The following is a 9471-nucleotide window of genomic DNA, read 5'->3' as shown; positions in this document are numbered from 1 at the left end:
TAAAAATTCTCAACTGAAGTTGTCATTGGAAGTGTGGGTGCGAGTGCGTTCCTGGATGCATCTGATGAAAAATTGTTAACTTCAAAAAAGAAGAAGCGTCTTCACTCCTACAACAACATGCGATATATCAGTGTATCATCGAAAGAGAGCCTGAAAACTCGTCAACAATAATATGTATGCCGGCAAAAACAAAATTTTTGCAAGCGCATTTTATTAAGCAGCAGACTTGAATTTCACATATTCAGCGTCAGCAATTTCCAGTCACGATACGCAACCCGTGCCGGCTTAACAAGCACAATTCTGCATTCACAAACGAACCGCGGCTTGCGTTGTCAGGAATGCGCGCCTTTTAACAAGTCCGCACTCACAAATTTAGCATTGTTTGCACATCTATTCCAAGAAATGGGGAATCCAGCACGCAGGCATGGAGCCGCTACATTAGTACAGCAGCCGCCCCACCTTGAACAGAGTTGCGATCATCAGTCGAGTGAATTACAGTGCATGAAATCAGTGTGAGGTAAACAGTCCCGTAGACTACACGTACCTTACACCAGAAATAACATTAGACAGTGTTAGTTCCAAGGACCCCGAGCGGCTTCCACACGCACGCCCTTGCGTTCCTTTCTACTCCCAGCCGCACGACAAACCAATGCAAGGGCTTGTGCACGCAAGCCGCTTTGTGGCCCCAGACTATCTAGTGCTCGCAGATGTCGCCATGTTTGTGGTTATGGCTAAGGTTGAACGAACGACGACATTAGTGTTCTGCCTACCGATACCACGTGCTTGCCACAAGTGTCCGCTAACCATCGGCTGTGACCTAGCCAAACCCGCAGTTTCTCTGCTGGCTATGCCAACAGGTGATACCTTGAGTAAAGACTGCGTATGGTTGTTCTAAATACAGGTACGAAAGTAAAATAACCTGGGCCCTTATTCACAAACACGTCTTTCGCTAGAATTTTTTAGCAAGAAAGAATTTCAGCCAATTGTGGTGCGCGGCATGTCATTCACGAAGGCAAGAGGCCAATGGCGAAACACTTCATGGTTTGGGAGCCTGGAGCACAGTAACTTATACAAGTTGGCTGCAGCGTCGTAAGCAAGAGCACCATGGACACGTTGCTAAACACTACAATAGCTAAACGAATGTATCCGTCTAGCTAAAAGCCACACGAGTCGAGACGCGCAACTGCATAACCACATGCTCAGCGGATCTTGCGCTAGTGCTTAAACTTATACCAATAGCGGTGGGAAAGCAAATATGTGGCGAAATAGCCGAAAGAAGTGAAACCTTAGATTATAATCCCGAAGCGCACGTTAAAGGAAGTAGACATATTGCCATATTGAAACTGGAGAATGGCACAAACAATAAGTCGAGACTTGACGAGCACCTCTTGTGAGCTCACCTCTTGTTTTAGACTTATTTGCTTTACATTTCCGTTATATTACTCTCATACGGCATATATCATACAACGTGCCACATCGTTATGTGCATGTACGTAAGCATTGCGAAGTGAAAGCACATTCCCTGAAACTCTTTTTCAATTTGTCCCACTGGTAACCGTGCAGTAGGTAGTTACGACAGCTAACGCTGTTTCCTTTCCTCCCGAGCTACATATTTAGAAATCATATCATACAACACAATGCTTCTTATAACTAATTTAATTTACCTTTTTTTAGCAACGAAAGTATTTTATGCCGGGGTCCACCAAGACTTCAGTGACGTATTTCCGTTACGGAAATGACATCGAAAAAATGCGCGCGGTCAGATGGCAAATGAAAACTTAAAGTAAAGCTTCCACCAACTCCAGTCGAACCAACGACCTCCCTGTCCACGTCAACAGATGCCGGGCATGCTATCCACTGCGGGCATGCTATCCATCACACACTGCGGAGGCTTTGCAAAGGCGCCTTTTATATCTCACACTTTCCTCTCGCAGTGCTCTTGGTCGGTGGGGTGGTATCGCCGTTTGGGAGCGGTAAAATGAAGAAATTCATCAGGACCATGGCCATCGCGATTACCTCCTGCAATGCGTTGTTTCTAGACGTCCATCCCATTCGGCGGGTTGCCAATAGGAGAAACGCGATTTTGTCAATGCCCTAACACACCACGATGTGTCGACCTTAGTCCAAGCTTCGGCCTCGCTCACAGCATCCATCTCTTTTAAAAATAGCTCTGCGACGCGCGCCTGCCTCAGTAACACCGCGTTCCCCGCTTACGCTCGCCCTGAGAAAAATAGCGGCTGGGCTAGAGGGGAGACACGACGCGCGTTGCGTTTCGCTCTAGTCCGGCCATGGTTTTCTGTTTAATTTTCAGGAGCGAAGCTCCTTAGGCCCGCGCTCCGCCATCACCGTTGAAGCTCCCTTCCCTTAAGCATCGCTTTGGGTTGCAGTGACCGGTGATTTAAGAGGAAATGTTTAGGCCTTGAGCGGTTTCGTTCTAGCGCACCAGAAATTCAAGGTTAAAAGAAATAAGCTGCGTGCACAACTGGTTATAATGGTCGTCTTCACTTTTTATTGTGGATTGTGAAATGACAACCATCATTCTAGCGCACTACGGGTGCTTTGTCGAAGGTAGTAGCAGACCTTCTCCCCACCCGGCGTCGGCGAAAATGACAATAGAAGATTTTAGTCTGTCCGGAATTCCGGTAAAGCAAAGGCGTAGCGCATTACCGGATAGCGTGTGCCGTAGCTGCCGCCACGTCACGTTTTGCCAGCTATGGAGGATAAACACAACTAACAAACACATAATGTATGACCTCCGAGATTCCGGGATTGTCACTCGCTAAGCCTACATCATTGCTTATTGGAGTATGGCTCTCGAAAACGGTGCCGAATCGACACGAATACCTTGCTGTCGAAGCTTAAGGACGTGAACCTAAAACAAATAAAAGCATCAATTCGGAGATAACGAGCGACAGAGCGCGCGACGGCCACTTGACAAATTCGAGGTGAACGGCAATCGCTTTCGGCGGCGCGGCCATGTTTACCGGGCGTGCGCATGCGCAGTTCACACCCGGTATTCCGGTACACGCAAAGCATTTTGCGTATAGCGGTGTGCCGGACAGACTAAAATCCTCTAATGAAACGATGCGCGCGGCGTTCCGTCGCCGCATCACCGCTCGCACCCCTCTCCCACCTGTCTCCCTGTCCCTGCGCTGCGCGCGCGGCACTGATTCACTCAGTCGTTCCCGCCACCGAGCGCAGCAGACGCTATCCCCACCCGCTCCCCACCCTACCGCCTTCATGAAAGCCAGCAGCGAAATGAGGAGCGTAATCGTTTGCGTTTTCTTTCTAAGGAGCTTCGCTCATCGGTTGTATTTGTACACGGAACAACTGCTAGTTTTTAACATGCCGCGGGATGGCGACCTTACACTCTAAAAAGTTTTCGGGAGCAACTGCGCAGTTCATCCGAAAAAGGGCGCTTTACTCCCTCGAAGAACGAACTGCAGAAGCATGCGTGCCGTGCGCAAAGTTCGGAGGGTAACTGCTTGGTCCTTCGTCAAAATGAGAGGAACGGGAGGACGAATGGCAACACTTACTCCCGCATGCCTCGAGAAGGAGAGGGAGGGACGCGGGGGTGAGGGGGTGAGCGGGTAGATCTCCTTTCACTACTGAGCATATTTTCACGTTAAGTGCATTGCGAAGTGTCAGTTACTGGAAAATGTATATTAGTGGCCGTAACAATGCTCGTTCGTTTCTTGTAAGCAATAAGTGGATGAATAAATAACTAAAATAAAATTGTTAAGAGAGATGACAGGATGACCTTTATTGAACGGTAAAGGTAGGCCCTGTGCTCTGGGGCGCGTTGTGCATTCACATTTCTGTCTCACGACTTGCTGGTATTTGCTCATAACATAGAGCTTCCTGTAATACTTACTCTATGAAACTCTATGGTGTCTATGGCTCGTCAGTCAAAAGTAGTGCTGCGTTTGAGAACATCGCAAAGAAGGAAATTTCTTGTATGTCTGGTGATATCGCATTAATGTAAACTTTACTAAAAAAACGTAGAGGTTCCTTTCATTTTTGTAAAAAGACCAAAAAGCAGTAGATTCCGTCGCCTTTTCACTGAATCAGCAGAAATTACAAACATCAGTAGAGCTACTGGTAAATCAGCGGTCATGGCAGCGAGGACCGCACGTGGATACGTTCCGTGTGGCGCGGACAGTTTGTTTCGGAGTGCTGGGAAGCCACGCGTCTAGCATACGGCCCCCGCGACCGTGGCCTTGGAACATTGAAAGCGCGCCTAACTGAAACCGCTACTGTTCTCCCCTTCGAAGTGGGCCATAAAACGGGGGACACGTGTGCAAAAGGGGCACTTGCCCCCCTCAAGCCACACCGGCACTTGCCCCCCCACCCCAAGCTATGCCAGCTCTCTCTCTCTCTCCCCTCCTCCCCCAGACGCGATGTAACACGGGTTTGCACCCCCCAAGGCAAAATCCTGTTGACGCCCACGCCAGTGTCGGTGGTTGTTTTTGTGTGCGAGTGTTTGTGGTGCAAGGAGGAGAATCCAGGCCCAGCGCACCGGGAAAACATCAGTCGCCAGCGAACCTTTTGAGCTGCGTGGACGTTTCCTATTTTGGTGTATCAGTAAATAAGTTCGTTTTGTTTTAATCACTGGCTTCGTTTCACTTTTGGGTGTTTCAGGACTAGAGCAATCGAGTCGTAGAGACACTACACCGTGTATGTGTGAGCGAATGCATGTACCGCGGCAGGCTTGAGAACTGTTCTTTGTCTTGCGCCGTTGTCGGCCCAATGTCATCGAAGTGCCTCGTTACATACGGCGACAGAAATGCCGTCGTCACTTTCGACGAGCCGTGGACGGGGCGGGATTCAATGGAACATTTAAAGGAGTTGGACATGTTCTCTGAAGTTGACGTCTGCACCATCGGTTTAACGGTGAGTGCTTGATCTTCATGTTGTAGCGGTTGCAGCAGCGTTTGTCATCGATTACTGCAGCGTTGGGTTACATTTTTGAGCTTCGTCCATACTCTATAAAAATCCGGCAGCGCTAAATTTTACGTTATTGCCAAATTTGGTCCCATCTAAGCCTTGATGACAACATTGTTGCACCGAATTTAGCCCTCACTTCTTTCATCATAGAAAACGTGGAAGGTATTGCTGTTTTTTTTTTTCGTTGTTGTTGTTGTTGCTTGTTCATCCTTGTTAGGAACTGGTTTGTTCATTTTATCTGAGTGTGGAAGATGCATGCGCACGGTGTATTTCATGCACATGTGATAGCTTTCAGTGACAATGTAGTTTGCATACCTGATGATTTTGATTGGCGGTTTGACTGGAATGGCGTGCTCGGCTTGATGCGCTGTAAAAACGAGCGGTTGGTGCAATAAAGATGTCAGTTGTAAGTTCAGCGCTCGTACAGTGTATTGTGTTCCTGCGTCCTCGTCCTTTTTTGCACTGTTTTTCCCCAGCTAAGCATGTACCAACTCGCCCAAATCGAAGTCTTGCTCGCAGTCAGTTTCTTTATAAAACAGGCCTCTCAAATGGATAAGCCTCTTTGCTCAGTTGCTAGTTGCAACTTCAATGGATAAGCCCCGCCACGGTGGTATAGTGGTTATGGATGGCACTCAACTGCTGACCCTGTCATTCGATCTCGCGACCTTCGGGTCGCGGGATAGAATCTCGACTGCAGCGGCTGCATTTTCGATGGAGGCGAAAATGTTTGAGGCCCGTGCACTTAGATTTAGGTGCACGTTAAACCCCAGGTGGTCGAAATTTCCGGAGCCCTCCACTACGGTGTCTCTCATAATCATATCGTGGTTTTGGGACGTTAAACCCCAGATATTATTATTGGGTCATTCCATGCCAAGTGTCCCAGACGTGGCGCTCGCACATCGCAGATTTTGCTGATAAAATTTGTGCCTTTTTCCTGTGCCACATAGAGTATTGTGGCAAAACATTTTTGCTCGATAAAAATTTTGACGATCATGGCGCCCCCTCGAAGTTCGCTTGTATTTGTTAAACCGCGCCTAATAGAAAAATGTATATAAAATTATTTTTCTGTGTTCAGCTTTGAAACCACGCTGGCGCTATCGCAGAGGTTCTGTTTAGATGTCCTATTCACTAATTCCGAAATTTTTGTGTTTCACTACCAGCTACGTATCTTCAAAAACTACAAAACTCTTCAATGTTCGTGATTTTTTCTTTTGCTATCTCGAACTCCCTCTAACCAATCTTAATAGTAGTATGATTTTCAGGAAAGTGTGTTATAGTAAAAAATGTTTAGGGGTAAAAAGAGACTTCACATCTTCCCGAAAAAAATTGTGAACTTATGCGATTTGTCGCATGTTTGACCGTATTTTTCATACTGATGCGGTCCAAGTAAAAATACTCGTCATGCGGCGTTTGATAGAAGACTTGTCGTTAAGTAATGAAGAAAGTCTAATGAAATCATTTTTTTGTTTTAAGGAAGAAAATAATTTTTGAATTTGGCGCTCCATAAGTGCCCGGCATTCTTTTTGTTGCCACTTCGCCGCAAAGCACGTGGTCGCCCTTGCAGCTAAAACTCGTCACAGTCAGCGGCAAGATGCGACATGTATGTCATACCCCTGACACACGGCCACTCTAAAGTCCTTTAGAAAAGGGGACATCTTCCGGAAAGGCGTTCGAGCGCAGTGACACACGACAAAGGAGTAACTCCCTTCCAGAAACGATCCTTTTCGGAAAGGCAGATCGCGCATCTACTTTTCGGCCAGGAAGGGAGTACTCTCGCACACAGTGTGCAGAATTTATGAATAAAAGAAAACATGTTGCAACACTAAGGTGCCTTTTTTTTGCGAGCGAAAATGTTTTAATTTTCAGCAGTAGAACGATTTGTCGAAACGCGAACGTTTATACTTTATAGCTATACATACTTTCAAACGCCTGCACCACATCATTAGAAAACCGCCATGCCACCATTCGCTGATTCATAACAGGACCACGAGGAAACACGCCTCGCCTTCGCACAGTCAAGAAAAAGTACAGCAAAAGCAGGAACAGCAAAACAACTGTTCATAGTTGGCAGACGAAGTTAAGTTGCTGCTAAAAACGGAAAAAATGAACGGAAATTGCGAGTATACGCGTTATAAGCCGCCAGACAATAAAAAAAAAAGTTTTCATGCTTAATATCGCGAAATGATGTACATGTCCATTTTTTGAATACATTTCCTATTTTGTTGCTCGCACAAACAGCGCCATTTTTTCTACGGCGTTTTTCTGAGGAATCACTTAAAGCAGTTGTCCGGTGCCGTGTGTCATCGGCACAACTCCTTTCTGCAAATGGTCCCTTTAGGCGACAAAAGGGGTTTACCTCAAAGTACTTTACTATTGCCCGTGTGTCAGGGGTATCAGTGGGTCTTGTCGCGTTGATCTCAGGGCGACGAATAATCAATCGCGTTACAATGTGAGCTTGGCGGGCCCAATGGGAAGTATGGACGCCCGAGAGCAGCCTATGGCGTCGTTGGCACAATCTGCTAGAGGCCGTCTGCACAACACGTATACCCCGAAAAAACGTGTATACAATGTGCATTATTTCTTTCAGTATGTGTATGCTAGTTGTGCAGACGGCCTCTAGCACATTGTGCCAACGACGCCATAGGCTGCTCTCGGGCGTCCATACTTCCCATTGGGCCCGCCAAGCAAGCTCACATTGTAACGCGAATTGATTACTCGTCGCCCTGAGATCAACGCGACAAGACTTTCGAGCACTCACGAGCCACTGACATACATCTCGCATCTTGCCGCTGCCTGTGACGAGTGTCAGCTGGAAGGGCGATCACGTGCTTTGCGGCGAAGTGGCAACAAAATCAAATGAAGGCCGCGTTCGGAGGGCCAAATTCAAAAATTATTTTCTTCCTTAAAACAAAAAAATTATTTCATTAGACTTTCCTCATTACTTAACGACGAAGTCTTCTATCAAACGCCGCATGACGAGGATTTTTACTTGGACCGCATCAGTATGAAAAATACGGTCAAACATGCGACAAATCGCTTATTTTCACTAACTTCACAATTTTTTTCGGGAATATTTGAAGTCTATTTTACCCCTAAACATTTATTCAATCATCAATTATTCAATCATCTTTTGCAATTTACAGCCATCTGTAAGGTCACATAGTTCTAAAATGTTTTTTGTGCGAGGTGTTGGCAAAATTAAGGCCACCAAGACCAGAGACGGCATGGTCTTCTCGCACTCTGTTTACTTGCAAGTCATTGCTGTAGTCATGCTAGCATGGTGTGCATGCTCGGCTCTTTTATGCCTCCAATGGAATCGCTTACAATAATGTTTTCGTCAATAATGCAGCTCTTAACTCCACAATTCTGTCGATTGATGAGATCATGGCCGAGTGTGCCAATGCGTGCAGTGGTGGTGAAGTTTGGGAGAAAGGGCTGTGTTTTTGGTCTTTTACTGTTGCGAGACATGCGGCCATTTACAAGCCACACCAACCTGGCACTATGCCAAAAATGCTGAGCAAATGAGCTGAGAACGTCATTGCTCGTTGCATTACCGCCGGTGCATCCAGCGATAATCTTGTTTATGGATGTGAAAGGATCACGATGGAAGGTCGCTTCAAGATACCGTTTTAGGTGCTGGCCACCCAAAGACACTGGGTTTATTCGGAAAAAATGTACACTCAAGTTATCATGGTAGGAGCCACGTGGCACAATGGGTATCTAATTAGTGCAGCAAAGTAAGTCTCTCAAGTCGATAATTCATTCTAACAGCTCAACTCCCACCTACCAAAACGAATTTGCTCGCATTGTGCTGATCAGATGGAAAAAAGGTACAGGAGCCAACGCTGCACATTTTTTTTTTTGGTTTTCATCAATAACCACTGAGATATGATTGTCGATTTCACTACGACTCTCACTTTTACTTTTTTCCCCATTTCCTGGCTCCTACATTCTTTTTGCACATGGCCTTGAAAAATGTATCAGCAGGGTTCTACTTTATAAAGTATGCTAGCATGACGTGCTGCCTGCAAACAGCAAATGCCCCTGTTTGTTTGTTTTTTTTTTCAGAACCAATTAATTGGCTTCCGTGTAAAGGAGACCAGTCTCTAACCTGTGGATAAACCTGTAGCCTTACTGCAAGTGCTGACTTGTTAAGAATGTTCTTACCAGTGTCGAACCATGTTTTGCAAATAAGTTGCAATTTCATTTATTTGTCAGTGTGTCGTAAAGCATTAGGTTTTATCTGTTGCTACATGAAGCAGCTGCTGTAATAATGAAGCAACAAGCCTTGTGTTAAAATGTGCCTTTTGTTTTGTAGGACCCCACCAAGACGCATCATGTGCCGACAGTGACATACAATGGAAGCTTGTTGACTTCAAGGGAATTTATTGTGCGCTGGAGGGCCTTGCTATTAAGGAGACTAGCCTTTTGGCAGCCATTGCCACACAAATCGCGCTATACTGGGCGCTGAACATTGTTTTCAGCAAGAAAGCTCAGTGGACCTTCGATCTCCTGTGTCAAGTT

The sequence above is a fragment of the Rhipicephalus sanguineus genome, chromosome 4, assembly GCF_013339695.2.
Source record: "Rhipicephalus sanguineus isolate Rsan-2018 chromosome 4, BIME_Rsan_1.4, whole genome shotgun sequence".
NCBI classification, from domain to species: domain Eukaryota; kingdom Metazoa; phylum Arthropoda; class Arachnida; order Ixodida; family Ixodidae; genus Rhipicephalus; species Rhipicephalus sanguineus.
This window is presented reverse-complemented; position numbering follows the sequence as displayed.